This window comes from Scyliorhinus canicula, chromosome 2, assembly GCF_902713615.1.
Source record: "Scyliorhinus canicula chromosome 2, sScyCan1.1, whole genome shotgun sequence".
Lineage (NCBI taxonomy): Eukaryota > Metazoa > Chordata > Chondrichthyes > Carcharhiniformes > Scyliorhinidae > Scyliorhinus > Scyliorhinus canicula.
This window is the reverse complement of record NC_052147.1, coordinates 62,467,938-62,493,359: the sequence shown is the minus strand read 5'-3', so window position 1 is coordinate 62,493,359 and position 25,422 is coordinate 62,467,938. Positions and strand designations below refer to the sequence as shown.

Genomic DNA, 25,422 nt, shown 5'->3' with positions numbered 1-25,422 from the left:
ACATTGCTGGACTGTCAGTTTTTATGGGGAGATTTTATGGGGTCTTAAGAGCAGAACATATGATGGATGGGATGATTTAATTAGGCGGATGTTGAAATTTTGCTTTCCTGACAGCAGGTTCAAATTTAGAGATTATAACTCAAAGATTCATAGAATCATAGAATTCCTACAGTGTGGAAGGAGGCCATAGAGCCCATCGTGTTTGCACCGACCCTCTGAAAGAGCACCCTACCTAGGTCCACTCCTCCAATCCTATAGGGTTCCTATGCGGATTTCTACTTTTTATATATTTGCATGACATGAATACCCATTCTATTAACGCTTTTTGTAATCACGTCCAAAATTCATGATGAATTCATGATAAAGACTCTCAAGGCACCTGGTTCACATTCGCTTAATGGTGGCCTTCAACAACTGTCTTCATGAAGTTGTGTCTGAGGTCCGCAGTTTTCCTTGTTGAAAAAGGGAGGGGAGCAGGAGAATGGCAGCTTACCATGATGCTCGGGACTAGCCGAGACAAGTCAATGGTGAGTCAGTATGGATTGGGGTTGGGGGCATGGAGGAGTGGACGAGAGATCCAAGGGAAGATAGAGGGTACGGTTAGGGGCATGGAGGAGTGAAGTGGAAAGGACCTGGCATCCTGGGTGTGATAGTGGGGTGGAAATAACAAAAGTAAGAAATGAGCAGCTAAAGCACAGTGTCAGGAAATCATAGAATTCCTGCAGTCCAGAAGGAGGTCATTCGGCCCATCCAGTCTCCAGCGACACTCTGAAAGAGCACCCCGCCCTAACCCCATAACCCCACCTAACCTGTACATCCTTGGACAATAAGGGGCAATTTTGTCATGGTCAATCCACCTAACCTGCACATCTTTTGGATTGTGGGAGGAAACTGGAGCACCCGGAGGAAACCCACACAGACAAGGGGAGAAAGTGCAAACTCCACACAGTCACCCAAGGCTGGAATTGAGCCTTGGTCTCTGGCGCTGTGAGGCAGCAGTGCTGAGCAGTGTGCCATCATGCCACCCAAATGTGTGTCCATCTCAGGAGTTTGTCTGGCAGAGTCCATCCAGAGCTCGGATTTCATAATTCACCTTCATAATTGAGAGTAATCTCGGACATTGTCCTTTACAAAGTGTAGAAGGGAGCGTGTCGCGTCTTTTCGTCCGACGTCATTTCGTCCAACGACACTTCGTCCACGTCTTTTGGTCCAACGTCTTTTTGTCCGCCCGCCTTTTGGTCCAACGTCACTTCGTCCAATTATCCAATTACAAATTAACTCCGTATAAAACCATTTAATTGATAAAATGCAAGTACAATACAGCAAGTGAATTTAATTGCTAAAATGCAAGTAATTGATAAAATGCAAGTAAAATGCAAGTTGAAAAATGCAGTTTAAAAATCTAAAAATGCAGTTAAAAAATCTAAAAGTTTACTAATAATTTTTTTTGTCAAAGACTTTTTGTAACTTGACTTTTTGTAACTTGTAGCACTCCACTCCACTCCCCACATTAACTTTTTATGCAATAAAGGATTTTTATTACCGGTCTCTTTCCTTTAACGAGCCTCGTTAAAGGATAGTTATAGTTATAATCAGCGTGTTCTACAAGATCTACGATTTTTTAACTGCATTTTTAGATTTTTAAACTGCATTTTTCAACTTGCATTTTACTTGCATTTTATCAATTACTTGCATTTTAGCAATTAAATTCACTTGCTGTATTGTACTTGCATTTTATCAATTAAATGGTTTTATACGGAGTTAATTGGATAATTGGACGAAGTGACGTTGGACCAAAAGACGGGCGGACAAAAAGACGTTGGACCAAAAGACGTGGACGAAGTGTCGTTGGACGAAGTGACGTCGGATGAAAAGACATAGCACCGAAGGGAGGGCCAGCTGAGCTTGCATGTTCATCCATGCCCCAGAGTGTTGAGTACTGAACACTGACATGAACATGCAACAAAGAATGAATGCACATGGGAATAAAATGAAACCAATTTAATGTGAAATATTTACAAGTAAAATGCAAATTTGAAAAACCTCAATGCACTTCTGTCCTCTCAGTAGGTTTTATGTTAGTGGCAGTGAAGTTGGGCAAGAATGTTATGGCCATGATGAAGAGCTGCCCTGTTTATCCTGGAGTTGTACCTGCTGCAATGTCAGCTGGTGTTGGGCTTCAGCACTGAAAAGATTCCCCTGTCCTGCAATCGCACGTGCCTCTTGCGCACGCTGCTGGCACGTTAAATTTGCATTGAAATTGCGTGGGAACCGGCAAAAAGCAAGGGGGCACAAGTAGTGCACATTTCCTGTCCAGCCATCAGGAACAGTGCTCCATTGTTAAAATTCCACCCTGAATCTGGTTTAATTTATTTTATTTGGCCACATTGAAACACCCCATTTGCATTCACTAAATGTTGCGCTTCAAACAGTGGTTGAGAATATTTTTGGTGCAATTTCTGACCGGCTGTTGCACTTCGTGTCCATTGAAGGAAATAACTTTAATTAGGAGGAAACTTCTTCTGCTTAAAATTAATGCAAGTTAAACAATTGAACTGAAGGGTTTGTGTTGACTTCAATCATCTGGCCTTCTGTCCACCAGTAAAATTACATGTCCAAAATGTATTAACTAAATAATTTTCCGCACTATTTCCGAATACTCACTGTGGTAGACTTCTTCCAGCTAACAACAGGAGGCCCAGGAACAGGTTACAATACTGCATTCATGATTCAAGCATGAAGAGAATCTCCCCAAAGAAACCTCTGGTAGAGCACCTTCCTCTGGTACAGCTCTCAGCTTTAAGCCACAGATATAGACTGCTTAAACAGCTATTCAGTACAAAGAACATTGGCCGGGATTCTCCGACCCGGCGGCGGGTCTGAGAATCCCTCGGTGGGGGGGAGCGGAGACGCGAGAATCGTGCCTCGCCACCCCGATGCCGGCTTCCCCATTCTCCGGCGCCGATTTTCATGCGCCCGCGAGATCGCTGCCACGCCGGTTGGGGGACGTTGACAGTGGCCCCTCCGGCAATTCTCCGGGTCCCGATGGGCCGAGTGGCCGAGTCCCACCGGCGTGGATTACTCAGGTCCCACATGGCAGAACCTGGAAGGTGAGTGTGCGGGGGGGCACGGTGGCCTGGCCCGCGATTGGAGCCTACCGATCGGCGGGCAGGCTGGTTCCATGGAGCCTACTTTACTCCACGCCGGGCCCCTGTAGCCATATTGCCCGGGGCCAGCGTGGAGAAGGGAGCCCTCACGCATGCGGGGAAGTACGCTGGCCGTTCCGCGCCGGCTGGAGCTGCGGGGACCACTCCGGCGCCAATCTAGCCCCCTAGGAAGCGGAGAATTTGTCACTTTCGGGAGCCATAGACGCCGGAGTCATTGCCTCCAGCTTTCACGCCGGCGTGGGGACATAGCCCCATTATTAGAGAATCCCGCCCATTGTTTTAAAATTTCTGATCTTGCCTAAATATATTTATTATTAAACTTTCTCCCAAAAGAGTTTCTGTAATCTTCTAGCTAGAAAACTGTCTATTCTTCTAAAAAATAACCTTGCTGCCGAGTTCTGCTGATGTTAGGATGTTGAGGTGGAGCATTTGACTAGCATGTAATTTTACATTAATGCAGTGGTTTTAGATCTATCCCTATTTTACTAAACATATTAATGCACCCCTTACAGGACCTTAGCCTAACTCAAGATAGCCAACTTCCTCTCCCGTTTACACTCCTCTTCTCACAACTAAAGTTTAGATAAACCTGAAACAGTATAATTGTGTCTAAAGCAGTGATAATATATAATTGCAGTATAATTACATAGACTTAAAAGATTCTCAAGCTTTCCCTTCACCTGTATCTAAATTGTAACCAATTCTTAATAAATATTATTTCTCCCTAGCCTTTATTTATTCCAGTTCAAAATTCCGTTTACTTTTTCTTTAACTTGTTCTTATTGTCAGTTTCTCTATGGAGTATGTGTCAGTAACTGATCATTTAAAAATGTTTCCTTATTCTTCAGACCACATTATCCATTTTGCGTTACGCTGTTTTTTAAGTAGCTGAGCAAGTCTCATTTTTCAATGCAGTTGCACCAGGCACTCTTGTATCTTAGTTCATTCACAAATTACAAACCACTTCTTCAGTCTCAGAGAGGTATTCAAATTCCTCCTTTAATCCTCTGCTGTAATCTCATATTCATAAGCCATCTTCACACATTTCCCTATCTGTTGGATGTAGTCTCTTGTGTTTTTCTTTTAACCAGATAGTGTTCTTTTGTAATGCTTTTTGGCATCTTTCTGCCCTCTTCCACAAATTCTTATTATCATTTGTAGAAGGTTTATCTGGTCTCTAGCTGCGTATATTACCAATCAGTTTCATTATCCTGGTTTCCACTGTCTTTAAAAGGATGCACCATTCAATAATTCTTCCAGAATATTTTCCAAAAGCCAAATGGGTCTCTGTCTCAAGATCTTATTTCCACCATATGGCCCCAATATCTCAGATGGTCATCAGATTATCAAATTCAAATCTCTGAAAAATTCAAAGGCAAAGATGTAACAGTCTCCAAAAAAAAGTTGTCACCTCATTCATCTTATCTATACTTTCACTAAATTCATACTTTTAAACTGCACCTTCGAGAGTTCTGGAGAATCTTTACAGTTGAATAAAACATAAAATATTCTCAGAATATCCTTAAAACAGAAATCAAATATTTCTGTTTTATACCAGGCATTAACATATTTTGTTTGTTTGTTCTTTCCCTTAAGCATCCAGTAAATTCCATTTTAAATGCTTGAAGGGGCGGCACGGTGGCACAGTGGTTAGTATTGCTGCCTCACAGCACTAGGGACCCAGGTTCAAATCCGGCCTTGGGTGACTGTCTGTGTGGAGTTTGCATGCTCTCCCCGTGTCTGCGTGGGCTTCCTCCGGGTGCTCTGGTTTCCTCCCCCAGTCCAAAGATGTGCAGGTAAGGTGGATTGGCCATCCTAAATTGTCCCTGAGTGTCCAAAAGGTTAGGTGGGGTTACTGGCTTACGGGATAGGGTGCTCTTTCAAAGGATTTGTGCAGGCTCAAATGGCTGAATGGCCTTCCTCTGCACCATAGTGATTCTGATTCTATGATTCTAAATAGCAAATAATATCTAAATATTTATCTATTCAAATTTCAAAAGCAGCTTGGTGGTTTTCTTTTATTCTGTGCTTCACTTCTCAAAACTGCTAGCTCCACTTGGAGTCGAAATCATCATCACCTGTTCAAAAAGCACACAAACAATCCATTCTGATTCTGACCATTGTCATGATATGCACTCATGCACATAATGAGATACAGACAGGCAGTGACAGACACTCAGTACAGCCAATCAACACACAGGACAGAACACAACCAATCACCAGGCAGAACAATAGAGGGGGGTTGCCCACTATAAAACACACGAGGCATCAGCACGCCGCCTCTTTCCACTGGTGACAACTGTAGTGACAGTCAGGGTGTATATATCAGTTAGCACCTTCTACACGTGGCTCAGAGCTAGTCTGATCTACTTAGTTATAGTTAGCACGCTTAGGTTAGTAGAGTGTCAAACCCACAGCGAACTGTGTGCACTGCTCAGCAAGTTCAATAAAGCGTATTGAACTTACATCAAAGTTTGGTGTCTACTTTCAAGTACAACTGCATTCAGTTGCAGTCTGTGTTACCCCAGGGTGAATAACACAACATGGTACCAGCAGTCTACTTTATCTAAGTGGTTTACCTCAAGTGGTTCCGTGACGACCAGCAAGTGCCTTACAGCCTTACAGGCCCCTCCAAAGCTCCGGATCTCCGGCAATCTCGGCGCCAACTGGCGGGTCTTAAAGCAGAGGTTCCTTCTCTACATCGAGGCCTCAGGCCTCGTGGATGCGCCCAATGCCAGAAAAACCGCGCTGCTCCTATGAACTGCGGGGGACCAAGCCATCCAGATTTTCAACTCACTTACTTTTACCGACGGCGAGGACAAGGCCAAATTCAAGACCATTTTAGTGAAGTTCGACAGTCACTGTGAAGCCAAAACAAACGAGAGCTTTGAGCGCTATGCCTTCCAGCAACGCCTTCAGGGTAAGGATGAACCTTTCCAATCCTTTCTAACTCATCTCCGTATATTAGTGCAGTCCTGCAATTATGGTGACACCTCTGATTCCATCATCAGTGATCAGATCGTGGTTGGGGTGCACTCCGATTCTTTGCAGGAGCAACTCATCAAAATTCGACACATGACCCTGCCAGTCGCAATCGAGACGTGTAAAGTACATGATCAGGCGAGAAATTGGTACTCCCATTTCAAATCGGCAGAACATGAACAACTTGCCTCCCACAGGGCAGAGAGTGTACAGGCCATCGCCCGGATGCAGCGCCTTAGTAGCGATGAAGGCGGCCATTTTGCGTGCTTTTCCCGGGGCCCCACGCATGTGCAACACGAACGGGAGAACGAAGCGGATGAAGACCAAAGTGCGCAGGTGCAAATGCCGGCTGACCCCACTGCGCATGTGCGACAACCATGGAGCGTAACAACGTCAACGTCATGACGTGCCCGAACTGTGGCACCGCCCACTTAAAGCGGCAATGCCCTGCAAAAGGCAGGCAATATTTAAATTGCAGGAAGCCTGGACATTATGCAGCCTTGTGCAGGTCTGTACCACCGGTCAAGGGCCAGCGATCGCATTTCCAACGCAAACACGTTCGATGTGTACAGCAAGGTCCACTGGATTCTGATCCTGGTAGCACTACGGATCCAGAGGATGACTGCCTGGAGTCCCCATATTGTGTGGGCATCACTACATGTGAGTATGCCTCCTAAAATTCAGCAAGACGTCTATCTATCGTCAATGTGGATTCTATGGACGAATGGCGTGCTGTCATACACGTAAATAAATGCAGCATCCAGTTCAAGCTGGACTATGGTGCTTCTGCCAATCTCATCTCTCAAGCTGATTTTGACTGCATTAAAAAGCAACCCAAAATTCTTCCAATCCATTCTTTCCTGAGCTTTGACAAAGAGTCATCAGACTCAAAACATTAGCTCTTTTCTCTCCCTACAGATACTGCCAGACTTGCTGAGATTTTCCAGCATTTTCTCTTTCGTTCCAAAATTCTTCCGCCAGCCTGCCAGCTCCTCGATTATAATGGCAATGCCATAACTGCATTAGGATCTTGTCATTTATTTGTCTCCAGCAGGACCAGCAATGCCACACTGCGATTCAAAATCATCAAGCCTAATAAGGCATCACTGCTTGGTGCCCATGCATGCAAGCTACTCAACCTCGTACAGCGAGTCCGTGCCATGTCTTCTTCCAATGTGGATCTTCAGGCTGACATTGATGACATCCATGCGCAATACCCAGATGTGTTGAGTGGATTGGGTACTCTGCCATACTACTACAAGATCTTACTCAGGCCTGATGCCACGCCTGTAATCCATGCACCACGCCAGGTGCCGGCTCCTCTGAAGGAACGTTTAGAGACACAGCTACAGGAGCTCCAAGACCAGGGCATCATCTCCAAAGTGACTGAACCGACTGACTGGGTCAGCTCGATGGTCTGTGTGAAGAAGCCCTCAGGAGAGTTGCGGATATGCATAGATCCCAAAGATCTTAACCAGGAACATAATGCGGGAACACTACCCGATCCCGAAGCGGGAGGAACTGACCAGCGAGATGGTGCATGCCAAATTCTTCACGAAGCTAGATGCATCGCGTGGTTTCTGGCAGATACAACTGGACGTGTCCAGCAGGAAGCTCTGCACGTTCAACACACCATTCGGCAGGTACTGTTATAACCATATGCCGTTCGGCATTGTTTCAGCCTCTGAAATCTTCCACAGGATCATGGAGCAAATGATGGAGGGTATTGAGGGTGTGCGTGTCTACGTAGATGATGTAATGATATGGTCCACGACCCCCGAGGAACACGTATCTCATCTCGAACAAGCCTTTCGACGTGTCCACGCAAACGGCCTCAAGCTGAACAAGGCCAAGCGCTCCTTTGGCATGTCATCCATCAAGTTCTTGGGCGACCAAATATCCCAGCAGGGTGTGCGACCAGATTTGGGCAAAGTTAAGGCCATTAATGCCATGAAGACCCCGGAAGACAAAAAGGCGATGCTACACTTCCTCGGTACGGTGAACTTCTTGGGAAAATTCATTCCCAACCTGGCCTCACACACCACGGCTTTCAGGCATCTGGTGAAGAAGTCCACTGCATTCCAGTGGCTACCCACACATCAAGTAGAATGGCTCGAGCTAAAGGCAAAGCTCACCACTGCTCCGGTACTGGCGTTTTTTGACCCGGACAGGGAAACAAAAATCTCCATGGATGAAAGCCAGGACGGCATTGGTGCGGTGCTCCTCCAGAAGGATGACTCCTCGTCCTGGGCTCCAGTTGCTTATGCATCAAGGGCCATGACTCCTACTGAACAGAGGTATGCCCAGATAGAAAAAGAGTGCCTGGGCCTCCTAACCGGCATTGTAAAGTTTACGGTCTACCAACCTTCACAGTGGAGACTGACCACAGACCCTTGGTCCATATCATTCATAAGGACTTGAATGACATAACGCCCAGGCTTCAGCGCAGTCTCCTTTGATTCCGAAGGTACAATTTTGAATTAGTATACACACCAGGCAAGGAGCTGATAATTGCGGATGCCCTGTCACGTTCCATCACCTCGCCCTGTGAGCAGGTTGACTTCATCCGCCAAATTGAGGCACAGGTGCAACTGTGTGCCAGCAACCTCCCGGCCTCAGATGAAAGAGTGATCAACATTCGTGAAGAGACTGCCGAGGACCCTCTTCTGCAGCGTGTAATGCACCACCTCGCAAATGGCTGGGAAAAAGGGCAATGCCCTCAGTTCTTTAATGTGAAGGACGACCTGACAGTCGTCGAGGGGATCCTCCTCAAGCTAGATAGTATTGTTATTCCTCACAGCCTGCAGAGCTTAGTGCTCAAACAAATCCACGAGGGACACCTAGATGTCAAAAAGTGTAGGCGCAGGGCCCAGCAGGCTGTCTATTGGCCTGGGATCAACCAGGACATATCCAACATGGTCCTCAATTGTGCGACCTGCCAGCGTTTCCAGCCTGCTCAGGCAAAAGAAACACTCCAGCAACACGAGATCATGACCTCTCCGTGGTCCAAGGTGGGAATCTACCCTTTTCACGCCAATGGGCGTGACTGTGTGCTCATCATAGATTACGTCTCAAATTACCCGGAAGTTGTGAAGCTGTCAGATCTCACATCAAGGACAGTCATCAAAGCCTGCAAGGAGACATTTGCCAGGCATGGTATTCCACTCACTGTCATGAGTGACAATGGTCCCTGATTCCACAGCCAAGAGTGGTCCAATTTCGCCAAGTCGTACCAATTCAACCACATTACCTCAAGCCCACACTACCCGCAGTCCAACGGGAAGGTTGAGAAAGGGGTCCATATAGTGAAGCAACTGCTCTGCAAGGCTGCAGACTCTGCTTCTGACTTCAACCTTGCGCTGCTGGCGTACAGGGCAACCCCTCTGTCCACCGGTCTGTCTGCGGCTCAACTCCTCATGAATGGAGACTTGCGAACGACTGTTCCAGCCATCCACTTACCAGACCTGGGTCACCTCCCAGTGCTGCAAAAGGTGCAGCAACTCAGGAACCGGCAAAAGCTCACTTGCGATGCTCATGCTACCGATTTGCCTGTGCTATCTCCAGAAGATGCTGTTCAGATCAAGCTACCGGATGGAGGCTGGTCAGTTCCAGCTGTTGTTGTTCTGCAGGCTGCTCCCAAATTGTTTGTGGTTCGTATGGCTGATGGCTCCACTGCCAGGCGCAACTGGGCACTGCGCAAGCTTGCCTGCCCACCACCAAATCTTACTTTACCAGATATTATTATGCCTCCTCCGGACGCCTCGCACAACGAGGTCACCAATCTGGCAGCAATCCCGCCTGTCAAGGTGCCGTCGTCCCCACCTCCACCTCTCAGGCGGTTGACAAGGATCCGACGCAAGCATCAAAGATTGGACTTATAGACATTTATCTTGTAAATTTTGTTCTGTATCTGCACACTAGACACCTCTCATGTATATATTCATCCACTCGCCATTTAATGTAAATAGTTATACATGTACATACAGTCACATATGCTCCAAGCAACCGACAATTTTTTTGTTTAAAAAGGAGGGATGACATGATATGCACTCATGCACATAATGAGATGCAGACAGGCAGTGACAGACACTCAGTACAGCCAATCAACACACAGGACAGAACACAACCAATCACCAGGCAGAACACTAGAGGAGGGTTTTCCACTATAAAACACACAAGGCATCAGCACTATGCTTCTCTCCACTGGTGACAACTGTCGTGACAGTCAGGGTGTATATTATCAGTGAGCACCTTCTACACGTGGCTCAGAGCTAGTCTGGTATAGTTAGTTATAGTTAGCATGCTTAGGTTAGTAGAGTGTCAACCCACAGCGAACTGTGTGCACTGCTCAGCAAATTCAATAAAGGGCATTGAACTTACATCAAAGTTTGGTGTCTACTTTCAAGTACAACTGCATCCAGTTGCAGTCTGTGTTACCCCAGGGTGAATAACACGACAACCATGAGTTAATATGTCCAATTATAGATTTCATTAAAACAAAAGCTAGGGCAGCACGGTGGCCTAGTGGTTAGCACAACCGCCTCACGGCGCTGAGGTCCCAGGTTCGATCCCGGCTCTGGGTCACTGTCCGTGTGGAGTTTGCACGTTCTCCCCGTGTCTGCGTGGGTTTCGCCCCCACAACCCAAAAATGTGCAGAGTAGGTGGATTGGCCACGCTAAAATTGCCCCTTAATTGGAAAAAATAATTGGCTAATCTAAATTTATTAAAAAAAAACAAAAGCTGTGTGGCGTTGTTTTAAAAATTAACTGTCTGCTGAAAGGATTAACTTTTCTGCAGAACCCAAAGGGGCGAGGAGTAGGCGGAGAAACTTGGCACACAATTACGTCACTTTACATAATTTATGATATTTTTTCTTTTCTTTTCTTCAACTTCACTCAAATTTCGTCTCTTTTGTCTATCCTTTTTTTCCTTAAACCAATTTCAATTTCCAATATTTGCTACTCAATCAAAGTTAAAAGGAATACTTTGTGAAATGTATTCTTAACCAAATCTCAACAATTTTTTTTAACTGAAATGTTTTGGAAAGTTCAAATTGGATGCCTGCCAAACTGCAGGCTTATCTTTATGTTTTAGGAATAAACTGGCCTTTGCAATTCGACAATAGTACAGCCTAATTTCAAACTCAAACACAATCCTTTTGAATTCAAGCACAGTTTGAATTTCTTTTAAACAGAAACTCCAGTTCAAATTTAATTTAATTTAATTCCCTTTCCAAATTAATTATTTGAAGCTGTGATGCTTGTGAGCAACACGCTACTTCAACAATGACGACTCAAATGTCCGGTTTTCGTTCAACTGGGCAAACAAAACTCGGAGTAAGGGTTGCGGGTCATGGCGGTGCAGAAGTCATGACTAACCTCACACACTGCCATTCCCTTATCACACAGGAGAGGCAGAGGAGAGGCGAAGTGCGCTTAATTATCCTGGTTTTGGGGAGAGTAACTACATCTGCTCGGTGATGACTGATTTGTGTCTCCGGTCTTTTGGTTTTAGCTAAACACGGGGAGTGGGCTGCTTCAGGGGAGGCGACACCTTATGATTGAACTAATGTATTTAATATCAATAGGTCACATGTGTGGCAACTTGTGGACCATCAATGTTTGTGTACGTTTTTCTTTTTAATGAGTCAAAATAAGCTACTGGTATTTTACAGTTGGCTGATTTTACTTCTGATGGAACCATCAATTCAGCGAACACGTGTAGTTGGATCTGAACAGAGGCTTTAATACACTTACAACAGAGCCAGCCTATTCGTCGTTGAACTCCAAATGAACTGCAGGCTGGCTCTAAGGCACTGATCTTTATACATCGGTCCCAGGGGGAGGAGTCCTGGGTGGAGCCAAGGGAGGAGCCCAGTACAAACTCTCGCGTACTCCCAGAGCGACTCCCCCCTGGTGGTCAGATAGTGCAACTGCACTTACAATGGTGGATAGTGAACATATATACACGGAGTTATATTGGCAACTATATATAGCATTGATCTTACAACGGGAAGATAACGAACATATATGCATGGAGTGATATTGGAAACTATATATAGTGTGAATCACATTCACCACATTCACCCCCTGTTAAAAAAATCAAGTCCGGCGGGGGTGACGGCTCAAAGAGTCATCTTTGGACGAATTGTCCGTTTTGATCTGTGGAGCACCGGGGTTGCAGCCTCTTGTGGTGGCTGGGCGGGCGTCGAGGTCTGGGGTACAGTTGCCGGCTCTGGGGTGAGTCTTGTCCGAGCCTCATACACCTCCTGGTCGAATGGAGACTGGGGGCGCGGGCTGGTGCTGGCGCTTGGGACTGGTGGCGTGAGCTTGCAGAATCGGGGGCGCAAGGGGGCGGCAACATAGGAACGGCGAAAGGAGTTCCTCGGTGGGCGTAGATGGGGGGCTGGATCCAGCGGGTGCCAGGTCCCGGAGGGATACTGTGTCCTGCCGACCGTCCGGGAACTCAACAAATGCGTACTGTGGGTTGGAATGAAGCAGGCGCACCTTTTCAACAATGGGGTTGGTTTTGTGCGCCCTGACATGCTTCCTTAGGAGAACCGGGCCTGGCGTCCTCAGCCACGCCGGAAGTGAGACCCCTGTGGTAGTGCCCCTGGAAAAAATGAAGAGCTTCTCGTGAGGGGTTTGGTTGGTAGCTGTACACAGGAGGGATCTAATTGCGTGGAGCGCGTCAGGGAGGACTTCCTGCCATTGGGAAACTTGGAGCTTTCTGGACCTGAGGGTCAGTAGGACGGTCTTCCAGACCGTCGCGTTCTCCCTCTCCACCTGTCCGTTCCCCCTGGGGTTATAACTGGTAGTCCTACTCGAGGCGATGCCCTTGTCGAGCAGGTACTGACGCAGCTCGTCACTCATAAAGGACGCACCCCGGTCGCTGTGCACGTAGCTGGGGAAACCGAACAGGGTGAAGACACTATGCAGGGCCCTAATGACTGTGTGGGAGGTCATATCGGGGCATGGGATGGCGAAAGGGAATCGGGAGAACTCGTCAATAATGTTAGGGAAGTAAATGTTTTTGTTAGTGGAGGGGAGTGGCCCTTTGAAATCGATCGCAAGGCGTTCAAAGGGCCTAAAAGCCTTGACCAGGTGGCCCTGTCTGGTCTATAGAAGTGCAGTTTGCACTCCGCACAGATCGGGCAATCCCTGGTGACTGCTTTTACCTACTCGTTGGAGAAAGGCAGGTTTCGGGCTCTGATGTAGTGGGTGAGCCAGGTGACCCCTGGGTGGCAGAGGTCATCGTGGATGGCTTTTAGCGGCTGATATGTGCGCTGGCGCATGTCCCGCGGAATAGGGCATCCGAGGGCTCGTTGAGCTTCCCCGGTCGATATTTGATATCGTAATTGTAGGTGGAGAGTTCAATCCTCCACCGAAGAATTTTGTCATTTTTAATTTTGACCCTTTGCGAGTTGTCGAACATGAAGGTGACCGACCGTTGGTCGGTAATGAGGGTGAACCTCCTACCTGCGAGGTAGTGCCTCCAGTGTCGGATAGTCTCCACGATGGCTTGTGCTTCCTTCTCGACTGAGGAGTGTCGGAGTTCTGAAGCGGATAGGGTACGGGAGAAAAATGCAATGGGCCTCCCTGCCTGATTTAAAGTAGCTGCTAGAGCTACCTCTGAGGCGTCGCTCTCAACCTGAAAGGGAGTGGATTCATCCACTGCCCGCATGGCTGCTTTGGCAATGTCGTCCCTGATGCAGCTGAAGGCTTGGCGCGCCTCAGCAGACAGGGGAAATAGTGTGGCCTTGAAGAGTGGGCGGGCTTTGTCCGCATATTGGGGGACCCACTGGGCGTAGTACGAAAAAAAGAGTCCCAAGCACCGTTTGAGGGCCATGGGGAGGGGGAGTTCATGCGGTCCGGGTCTGGGCCCAGGATTCCGTTCTCCCCGACGTAGCCGAGGATGGCTAGTCTGTTTGTGCGGAACACGCATTTCTCCTTGTTATATGTAAGGTTTAATTTTTGGGCCGTCTGGAGAAAATGGTGGAGGTTGGCGTCGTGGTCCTGCTGGTCATGTCCGCAGATGCTAACATTATCCAGATACGGAAACGTGGCCCGCAGCCCGTACTGGCCTACCATTCGGTCCATTGCTTGTTGGAACACCAAAACCCCGTTAGTGACGCCGAAGGGAACCCGGAGGAAATGGAAGAGGCGGCCATCGGCCTCGAATGCCGTGTAGTGACGGTCCTCCGGGCGGATTGGGAGCTGATGGTATGCAGACTTCAGATCCACCGTGGAAAATACCCGATATTGGGCGATCTGGTTTACCATGTCTGCGACTCTGGGGAGGGGATACGCGTCTCGGAGCGTAAAGCGATTGATGGTCTGGCTATAATCGACGACCATGCGGAATTTTTCCCTGGTCTTGACGACCACCACCGGAGCTCTCCAGGGACTGTTACTGGCCTCTATGATCCCCTCACTGAGCAGCCTTCGGACCACCGTTCTGATAAATACCCTATCCTGCAGTCTGTACCGCCTGCTGTGGGTGGCTACCGGTTTGCAATCCGGGTGAGGTTGGCGAAGAGAGGAGTGGGGTGATGCGCAGCGTGGCGAGGCTGCAGATAGTGAGTGGGGGCAGGGGCCCACCGAAGCTGAGGGTGAGACTCTTGAGATTACATTGGAAATCCAAGCCTAAGAGGAGTGGCGCGCAGAGGTCGGGCAAGACATACAGTTTAAATTTGGAATAGCTAGCGCCTCGAATCGTTAGCGTTGCTGTAGTGCGGCCTTGGATTTGGATGGAATGGGAGCCCGAAGCGAGGGCGATAGTTTTGTTGACGGGATAAATAGGGAGGGAACAGCGACTTACCAGCTCTGGGTGTATGAAGCTCTCTGTGCTCCCGGAGTGGAAGAGGCACGACGTGTTGTACCCGTTGATCTGGACCTCCGTCATCGAATTTCTCAGATGCTTGGGGCGAGATTGGTCGAGGGTTACCGTGTTGAGTTGCGGGCCGCGTGGTGGGTGCCCGGGGGAGTCGAATTCTTCCGATCGGGCGTCCTGTCGAGTAGATGCCGCTGCATTCTGGCGAGCTTGATGCAGGAACACTGCGCTGAGTTGCTGGCCATGTGGTGACTGCCCGGGGAGGTCGTACTCCTCCGATGAGCTGTTTGAGTCTTAAGATGCTGCTAGGGCCCATGGATCGCACGTGGAGGGTGGTGATGAAGATGGCATCCAAGATGGCGGCCCCCATGAATCGCACGTGGCCGGCCACATGGTGGAGGTTTGCAAAGATGGCGGCCCCCATGGATCGCACGTGGCGGGAGGGGGCGGAGCCTGAGCGTAGGCCGCAGCGTTTCGGGCCCCGTGGACCTGCTGGTGATGTTTTTGGACTGTTGGGGTGTTGAGGGCTGGGGCCCTTCTGCCGAGGCACACTTTAGCATAGTGGCCTTTCTTCCCGCAGCTGCTGCAGGTCGCGGATCGGGCTGAGCAGTGCTGCCACGGGTGCTGGCTTTGTCCACAGAAGTGGCAGGCTGGAGCAGTTGAATAACTGGTTTGGCGAGCTGAGTAGCTGGCTGGGGGAGCTGAGTAATTAGCTGGAGCAGCTGGATAGTTTGAGTAGTTGACTGGGACAATAGGGCGGCCGGCTGTGGCAGCGCGATAGCTGGGGGCCTTGCGGCACAGGCTTGGGGGGTCCTCAGGTCGGGGGCCCATGCGGGGTTAGTGGGGTCCGCGGGAAACGAGTTGAGGCTGCGGAAGGAAACTTCCATTGTGATAGCAGCCTCTACGGCAGTCTCTAAGCCCTGGGCCCCATTTTCTAATAGTCTCTGGCGTACATAGCTAGATCAAAGGCCCGCTACAAAAACATCCCGCACAGCAAGCTCCCTATGTTCGGCCGCGGTTACAACCTGGTATTTGCAGTCATTTGAGAGATTGTTCAACCCGCGTGCAAATTCAGCTAAAGTTTCAGTAGCCCGTCGTCGGCGAGTCGTGAACACATGGCGGGCAAAGACCTCGTTCATGGGCCTAATATACATTTTGTCCAAAATCGCCAGCGCTGCGGTGTAGGAACCGGCTGGATTTAGTTGTGTAGAAATTCTGTGGCTTACCCTCGCGTGCAGTAGGCTGAGCTTTTGTTCCTCCGTAGTTTCAGCGGTGCTGATTTCTGCCAGGTAGGCCTTAAAACATTTCAGCCAGTGGCAGAAGGTTTCTTTCGCCTCTGCATCCTGTGGATCGAGTTCTAGACGTCCTGGTTTTAGAGCGGATTCCATGCTTTACTTCGGCAGCTTCTTAAGTGTATTAAATTGATGGAACCATCAATTCAGCGAACACGTGTAGTTGGATCTGAACAGAGGCTTTAATACCCTTACAACAGAGCCAGCCTATTCGTCATTGAACTCCAGATGAACTGCAGGCTGGCTCTAAGGCACTGATCTTTATACATCAGTCCCAGGGGGAGGATTCCTGGGCGGAGCCAAGGGAGGAGCCCAGTACAAACTTTCGCGTACTCCCAGAGCGACTCCCCCTGGTGGTCGGATAGTGCAACTGCACTTACAATGGTGGATAGTGAACATATATACATGGAGTGATATTGGCAACTATATATAGTGTGAATCACATTCACCACAACTTCTACTGCTGTAAAACGGAAACATTAACCTTCCAAGATTTAGCTGTTTGCAGGCAGTGATATAATTAAATGTGATGGTTCATTAACAGTGTAAAAGCACGCATAAAATGAGCAAACTCAAATTATGCAACAACAGAATAATTAGCTGTGACATTAGAGTGCTGACCTGATGTGTACGGAAGAAGCAATAAAGTAACAACTCTATGTAAGAGAATTCATAGGAAACATGGTTGACTGGAGATCGAATTGCAAGATGCAGTGATTTCCTTGACTTAACGTGTTTTGTACATTGTAGGATCTATTAAGTACTTTCATTGCAGATAAGTGAGTTCCTTCTGGGCTGGCAAAATATAAATATCCTGAAAGAAGAAATTCTGAAATATTTACATGACTCGAATGGTTTACAAAGTTTATTTTATGTTAACAGCTCTAACCAGAGGGGAATTGTTGTTTTAATATAACGCCTCCCTCTGTGGAACATCTCTTTTAATTCGGAGGCAGCCCATTTTTAGACATGTGCTGTGAAAGGTGAGGCCTGTGACACATTCAAAATTGAGGGGGCACAGTGAAAGGTGAGGCCTGTGACACATTCAAAATTGGATCTCAAGCCTGATTGGTATTGATCCAGAAAGTTGTGTGCACCTGACAGGCATCTGCACCTCACTGAAAATCAGGCCGCTGTGACAATGGTAGCAGCCTCATGAAGGGAGGTAATCAGGAAATGGCGGTGGGGAGGGTGGGGGAAGGGGAAGCAATTGAGTTAGGAGGAGATGGGTGATTGGTTTGGAAGGTAGCAGTAAGTAGCCTGGGTGTGGAGAGAAGTAACGGGTTGGGCAGTAGGAATTTCAAACGGGAGGTGGACAAGGACAACAAGATAAGATATGTGCCATGTCATTTTCCTGAGCCCAACTGCTCAAGGCAAACCAATCTTGGAAAAGGGGCTTCAAATATTGGCTTTGCAAAGCAATTTAAAAATAATCTGTATCACTGTGGCTGCTAACATACACCCAGCTACTAACGAGCATGGACCGACTCCTCACAGATTGGGGCGCCATTTTGGAAGGCTGCCCTGATCTCTAGACCCCCCTTTCAGCTCCCCCTCCCGGCTTTCAGGACCCCCTCCTTCACCCCCCAACCTTTTCTGGGGCTCTCATCCTCCCCTTCACCCCTGCTTTTATGGGCAAGGCCCCCTGGGCCGGAGCCTTGGCACTGCCAACCTGGCACCCAGGTACCTTGGCACTGTCACGAGATTCAACAGTATGCTTAGACCCGAAGGATCTAAATAAAGCATTGAAAAGATTCACCTACCCCATGCCACCCATCATAGGAATTTTGCTGCAACTTGCCACCCTAGATGTGAAGGATTGTTACTGGTAACTGAAGCTGGAGGAGAGCAGCAGCTTTCTAATGATGCCCTGGACACCGATGGGGAGATGCAGATGGTTGTGCATACTTTTTGGCATTTCCATGGCTCCAGAAGAGTATCAACGCAGACAACATGAGATAGTCAATGATCTTCCTGGAGTGGAAACCATTGTGGATGATCATCTAGTCTGTGGATGTGGATACATAGACTGGCCGATCATGAAATGAAATGAAATGAAAATCGCTTATTGTCACGAGTAGGCTTCAATGAAGTTACTGTGAAAAGCCCCTAGTCGCCACATTGCGGCGCCTGTCCGGGGAGGCTGGTACGGGAATCGAACCGTGCTGCTGGCCTGCTTGGTCTGCTTTAAAAGCCAGCGATTTAGCCCAGTGAGCTAAACCAGCTTCATGATCAGAATTTAATACGACTGCGAGAGATAGTTCGCCAGGTGAACCAGAAACTGAACAAGAAAAAAATTGCAATTCAAGATATCTAAAGTCAAGTACATAGGTCATGTACTGACGGCAATATAATCATAATAATAACAATAATCTTTATTGTCACAATTAGGCTTACATTAACACTGCAATGAAATTACTGTGAAAATCCCCGAGTCGTCACATTCCGGAGCACCCGGAGGAAACCCATGCAGATACAGGGAGGCACACAGACAATGACCCAAGCCAGGAATCGAACCTGGGACCTTGGAGCTCTGAAGCAACAGTGCTAACCACTGTGCTACCGTGCCGCTCAATAGGTGTCCGCCTGGACCCTGACAAGGTGAGAGCTGTAACAGTGATGCAGCGACCAACAGATATGAAAGCAGTGGAATGATTTGTTGAATGTGAACCATTATGCAAGCTCACTGCCAGTTGTTGGGGCACAGAACAAGAAGCAACATTCACTAAAATCAAACAACTAATGACAATAACACAAGAGCTGAAGTACTATGATATCAATGGTGAAGTATCCTTGCAATGTGACACCAGTGGGACAGGTCTTGGAGCAACCACAATGCAGCAAGAACAACCAGATGTATTTGTATGCAGGGCATTGATGCAAACTGAAAGACGCTGTGCTCAGATCAAGAAAGAGTGTCTTGCTATGTTTTTTCCTTGTGAGCATTTTCATCAATACCTCTTTGGAGAGACAAAATAACAGTGGAGTGCAACCACAAGCCACTTCAAAACATGTTTCTCAAAACGCTGCTTTCTGCTCTAAAGGATCTACAAAGAATGTTACTTCATTGACAGAAATATCATCTGTAAGTGACATAAAAGCAACAGATGTACATTGCTGGCATGCTGTCGAGAGCAGCCCTCCTTATGAAGAAAGTTGAGGATGCTACAACAGAATTTGAAATCTTCCAGATTCACGTGAGGTAGCAGCTTGACATGATATGGAAGTCATCAACCCAGGAGAGACAATGGGTGCAATTTTTCGAAAAGGAAACAAATCTAGTGAGCGCGTTTAGCCGCGTGTTTCCCAGCACTCGCAACACCAAGAAACCCATGACTATTCAACATGACTCACGTAGGGCAGCACGGTGGCCTAGTGGTTAGCACAACCGCCTCACGGCGCTGAGGTCCCAGGTTCGATCCCGGCTCTGGGTCACTGTCCGTGTGGAGTTTGCACATTCTCCCCGTGTCTGCGTGGGTTTCGCCCCCACAATCCAAAGATGTGCATTGGCCAAGCTAAATTGCCCCTTAATTGGAAAAAATAATTGGCTAATCTAAATTTATAAAAAAAAAAAAAAATAAAAAAAAAAAAAACATGACTCACGTTGAATAAGGAGCCTGAATGGGGAACATACGGCCGAGGCCACACATAGCCCTGTTTTTTACAATGGGGAATTCCCTTTGTAGCGAGAGACAGCGATAGAGATAGTGATCTCCGAGGCCCCCAAAACAATCTCCAACCTCCCCCCCCCCCAGCCCAAAGGCAATATGGGAGAGTCGGTGGACCCTTCCCCCCCCCCCCCCCATCACGCACGCTGGGCAACTCAAAATCGATCACGCATGTGCAGAAAATGCCAGCTTGGCAACTTGGCAGTGCCAAGCTGGCATCCTGGCAGAGGCATTGTCAGAGATGCCAGGCTGGTAATGTCAGGGTATTCAAATGGCACTAGCTGTGCCAGGGCATCACGCTGCCCAAAGGGCATGCAGCTGGGGGCCTCTGATCCCCTTGGAGACCGCCACGGATGCTGTTCCATCTGGTTCCTGTTTGTGGAGACCAGTACCAAACGGCGCTCACCCAAAGTCTCTGAGGCGAAGGGGTTAAATCCCCAAACCTCAGGTATTCTCAGTACTTAGTACTTTGGGGATCTGCACATTAGGGTGAGGCTAGCTGTCTCGGATTCACATCGCGAGCCGGGTAGATCCCGGGAGCAGGGCCTCTGGCTTTCAAAGTCCACACTGCGCTGCAGCGAGCTGCTTTTCTGGCGCAGGGCCAACGGGAACTGCTGCGCCCTTCCCGGCCAATGCTATTCAACGTAAATTGGTTCACTTAATGAGGCCCAAGGGCTTCTTGCCGCAAATGAAGGCTCACCAGCCAATTCGCCGGGACCGCACTCACCAGCTCCCTGCTAACAAGGTTGAGCAGCACTTAAACAGCTCTTGCACAGTTAACACCAATCAGCTCGCAACCATGGCACCAAGAAGAACAGCCCCAGGATTCGGCAATTCAGGATCCAGGCTCTTAGACGCAGTGGAGGCCAGGAGGACTGCCCGCCAGTGCCGTAAAAAGGTCAACGACATACACCGGCAACACAAGTGAGTAGATATCAATGCTCCCCCCCCCCCCCCCCCCCCCCCCCCCCCTTCTCCCCCATCCCTCTTACTGACCACATACCCATTCTCCTGCAAGTCCTCCAGCCGATGGTGCCAGCCCATCCCGTATGGCCCCGCTCCGCCTCCCATGTGAACACCCCGGAGGAGAGCTCAGAGGAAGACACGATCGATGCACCACAGCTGTTATCCCCATCCTCCACCAGCGCAGATACACACACCTCGGTGGGAAACGTTCGTGGACAGGCTTCTGGGGCACAATCTGGTGAGCACCACACAGCTGCTGATGCACATCAGGTGGAGGCAGGAATGACCAGGCGAGACAGCAGTCGGAGGTCTGCTGCATCCCAGGACTTAGTTGGGTCCCAACCTGATGCTGAGCCTCTGGTACAGGGTTACCTGGAGCTGATGGAGACGTTAGGGTGCGATCAGGACATTCAAAGGGAGATGTCAGCAACACTCCAGCAGGTCCATAACAGATTGGAGGAGTCCCAGAGGTTATGGGCGCAGGAGATGTCGCCAGCAATCCGTGATACCGAGGCCAACACTGGCGAGCACAGTGGTAAGTATGGTACACAACGTCGACAGCATGAGTGAAGGAGTCTATGTCTGAGGGTCTCAGCAGAATATCCGACCCGTTGGGGATGTTACCCAGTACCAGCCTGACCTCGATGAGGTTCTGCGGGACATGTCCTGCTCTCAGATGGGAATGGCCGAGGCACTGTGGTGCTTGTCCCAGTCGCAGGTGAGCATGCTGAGGGGGTCAACACCATGGTTTGGACCATGTGGAACTGCCAGGGCTGGCAGAGCCAAATGATGCAGGGACAGTCGGGGCAAGGGTTGCCTCCGGAACGGGCACACACAATCCAGGGATTGGCATAGTGTTTACGCGTGTGATTGCTGCCCCCCCCCCCCCAGCCCTCCGTCCTCCCCCCCCCCCATGTTGGCCTAACCCTATGGAGGGTGCCCTCCCCCAGCCGAGGGTCCCCCACCCACCGCCGAGCATCGGGGTGGCAAGCCGAGTGTCTGTTCAGAGGCTTTTGTGAGGTCCACGAAGAATCCAGCACGAGTTATCAGGATACAAAGAAATAACATTTATTTACAATAACATATATATACAACAAAGCAGCAACTTCCCTTGTTGCTCACTCCTCTCTCTCTGCTGGTTCCAAACTGGCCAGCTCTATTTATGCAGGGAGTCTGCTAATGATTTCTCCGCACCCCTCATTGGGGAAGCTCATACTCCCATAGGATTGTGGGATTGTCATTAGTCCCCAGCCAATGGTAAGCAGGCAGGTTATAGCATCCCATCCTCGTCGCCAGTTTTGTGAGGGCCACGAAGAATCCAGCACGAGCTTTCAGGATGCAAAGAAATAACATTTATTTACAATAGCATATATATACAACAACAGCAGCAACGTCCCTTGTTGCTCACTCCTCTCTCTCTGCTGGTTCCAAACTGGCCAGCTCTATTTATGCAGGGAGTCTGCTAATGATTTCTCCGCCCCTCTCATTGGGGAAGCTCATACTCCCACAGGATTGTGGGATTGTCATTAGTCCCCAGCCAATGGTAAGCAGGCAGGTTATAACAGAGGCTATTCACCTCCTCGGCTCGCCGCAGAAACCCTTCCGCCAGGTTCACGTTTTTCAAAAGGCGTACAAATCGGCGCCAATGTGACCATTTCTTGGGGAGCCGATGAATGATGGGAAGCCATTGAATATGGGGTGGCTCCCGTTACTTGTATGGAAATAGGGCTTAAGTGGTGATAACTGATTTTGCGCCACGCTACGGCGAGGTCCCGATTTCGCCTCCGGGAGTGGGCCGGTTGCATTGCAAGCTATTTGGCGCCTGGCGCAACAAGGCTGGAAAATCGTGCCCAAAGTGTCCAACCTGGCTTGCTGTAGTCATGTGACTTCTGCCACGAGGAAATGTCTGGGGGCAGCCATATTACATTCAGTTCAGTAAAAACACCACATTAGAAAGGCTGCAGTCTTTGTAGAAAATACAAATCAAAGCATATATCTGTGCCACATGTACAGAATTATTGTAATGGAGAACTTGCTAACAACATAAAAAGGACCAGAATTGCAAACCAGACAGTTGCAAATGTGAACAACTGAGGAGTTGCCAAAATTCTGCTGATGGGTTTTAATCAACAAATGTACTAAATCGCTTCAAAGTCCTTTTGGATCAAACAATTATTAATTTGATAAAGTTCAACTTCTTTTTCTAGATCTGATGACAAATTATTATGTTTGTTAAAATAGTGCTGAGGATCTCACTGGAGGCACTTGTAGGTAAGAGTGGAAGATTGAGGGTGTAAAATGCTCAAACAAATGACATGACTTAAGTCAAGTCCCACCACTATCAGTAACTATTCCAAACCAGATTTCAAAAATACACATTTTTCAATCAATTTCTGTTGGTTTTCTTACATTTTTATTATGGATTTTGTGTTCATTAAAAAGAGGAACATTAGGAAATGGAAAACTTGCCATTTCAGGGTGTCAGATGAGCAGGGATGCAGGTTTACATTGCAAACTGTGGAGTCCCAGAGGGCATCACTGGATCCCAACGCCTTTTGAACAAAGAACAATTTTCAAAGGGAGGAAACTGGGAACTCACTCATTCCCAGTTAACTACCCATGAAGCTCCTTGAAGATGCTTGTTACAGACCAGAGACGGCCAGGATGCAATTTGTCAGGTTCAATGTAGGGAGCTGCAAAGTTTATTTTTAAACTGGAGATATTTACCACTAAGCGTGTTGCTATGAGATTCGTGCAGAACCATTGGACAGCTGTTTGGCCAATTTTGTGAGCACCCAGGCTTCTGACCCTCTAAATTCCTGTCTCCTCTTGTCATGATTGCCGTCTGCCTTTGACACTTCTGTTCTAGCAAGCGTTTCCCATCTCTTCACAGAGCTCTGCGCCACTAATCGGGTATCAAACTTGTCTCTGGCACTAATCAGGCATCAAGTTTTGAATTAAAAAGTTAATGTACAAATGAAACCTAATTCCTTGTGACTGATGTACCTGAACCAGCCCCAGTGAGCACATTGCTATTCGGCATTTTGACCAGGGCATCTTCCTAAATTGGTATAGAGACAGGCTCTCTGCCCAATTAACAATGGCAGACAGAATCTCGAAGCTGGAGGGCTAATCAGAGGCCATCCAGCTTGAGAGGAGCAGCCAGCTGAAATGAGTGGCTAGCAACTGAGAGGATGCTTCAACATGGCCCTCTCACCAATTAAAAAAAAAAATCAATTGAGAAAACAGCTAATACAGTCAGGATGGAATCCCTCTGCATCCCTCTACATGGTGGCCTTTGGCTATACCCACGGCCAGGCAGGCAGAGGTGGCCTGTAGGTCTAGCAGCCCAGTCTGTTACAGGGTACCTACCTCCAGGCAGTTGAACTGTCCTGTTACATTGGTTACATTCATATCCAGTAAATACCCTTTTTGATCCCTAATCGGTCCTACTCTTTTTTTCCTCTTTATATGCACAGAGCTCCCCTATTATTTTAGCTGCTAGCAATTTTTTCCTCTTTATTCGTTCATGGGATGTGGCCGTCGCAGGCTGTGGCAGCGTTTACTGCCCATCCCTAATTGCCCTTGAGGTTACTGTTGCTGTTGATCTGGAGTCACATGTAGACCAGACCAGATAAGGACGGCAGATTTCCTTCCCTAAAGGACACTAGTGAACCAGATGGGTTTTTATGACAATTGGTAATGGTTTCATGGTCATCGTTAGACATTTTAATTCCAGATTTTTATTGAATTAAAATTTTTACCATCTGCAGTGGCGGGATTTGAACCTGGGTCCCCAGAGCATTACTATGGGTCTCTGGATAATAGTCCAGTGACAATACTGCCACCACCTCTCCATTTTCTTCTACTCTCTCTTTGCTTCCTTTATTTGCTTTTTCAACTCCCTTCTATTATCAGCTTAGTTCGAGGACCTATTGTCCACCTGATATTTGTCATAAGCATTCTTTTTCTTCTTCATTTTAATCTCTATCTTTTTTGTCATCCAGGAAGCTCTGGATTTTTTTGCCTTACTATTCCACTTCATTGGAAGCCAATTATTCAGATATCGTTTTGCCTGCCAACCGTTGATTCCATTTGTTCTGGGCGAGATCCATTCTCGCCCCGTTGAAGTTGGTTTTCCCTCTGTTAATTATTCTTATGCCGGATTAGAACATATAATTTACAGTGCAGAAGGAGGCCATTCAGTTTGAGTCTGCACCGACCCTTCGAAAGAGCCACACTTACGCCCCACACCTCCACACTATCCCCATAACCCAGTTCCCACCTAACCTATTTGGACACTAAGGGCAATTTAGCATGGGCCAATCCACCTAACTGCACATCTTTGGACTCTGGGAGAAAACTGGAGGAAAGCCACGCAGACACGGGGAAAATGTGTAGACTCCGCACAGACAGTGACCCAAGCCGGATATCGAACCTTGGACCCTGACGCTGTGAAGCAACCGTGCTAACCACTGTGCCACCGTCCTGCTCACGGAAGATTGTTCTTCGACC

At 48.2% G+C, this 25,422-nt stretch overlaps 1 protein-coding gene across 4 annotated transcripts in view; it reads left to right on the top strand.

The window, feature by feature from the left end:
• The window catches only part of LOC119954523 (armadillo-like helical domain-containing protein 4), a 261,993-nt gene that overhangs the window by 183,671 nt on the left and 52,900 nt on the right, over positions 1-25,422 (top strand). The gene's annotated exons all lie outside the window — the stretch shown is intronic.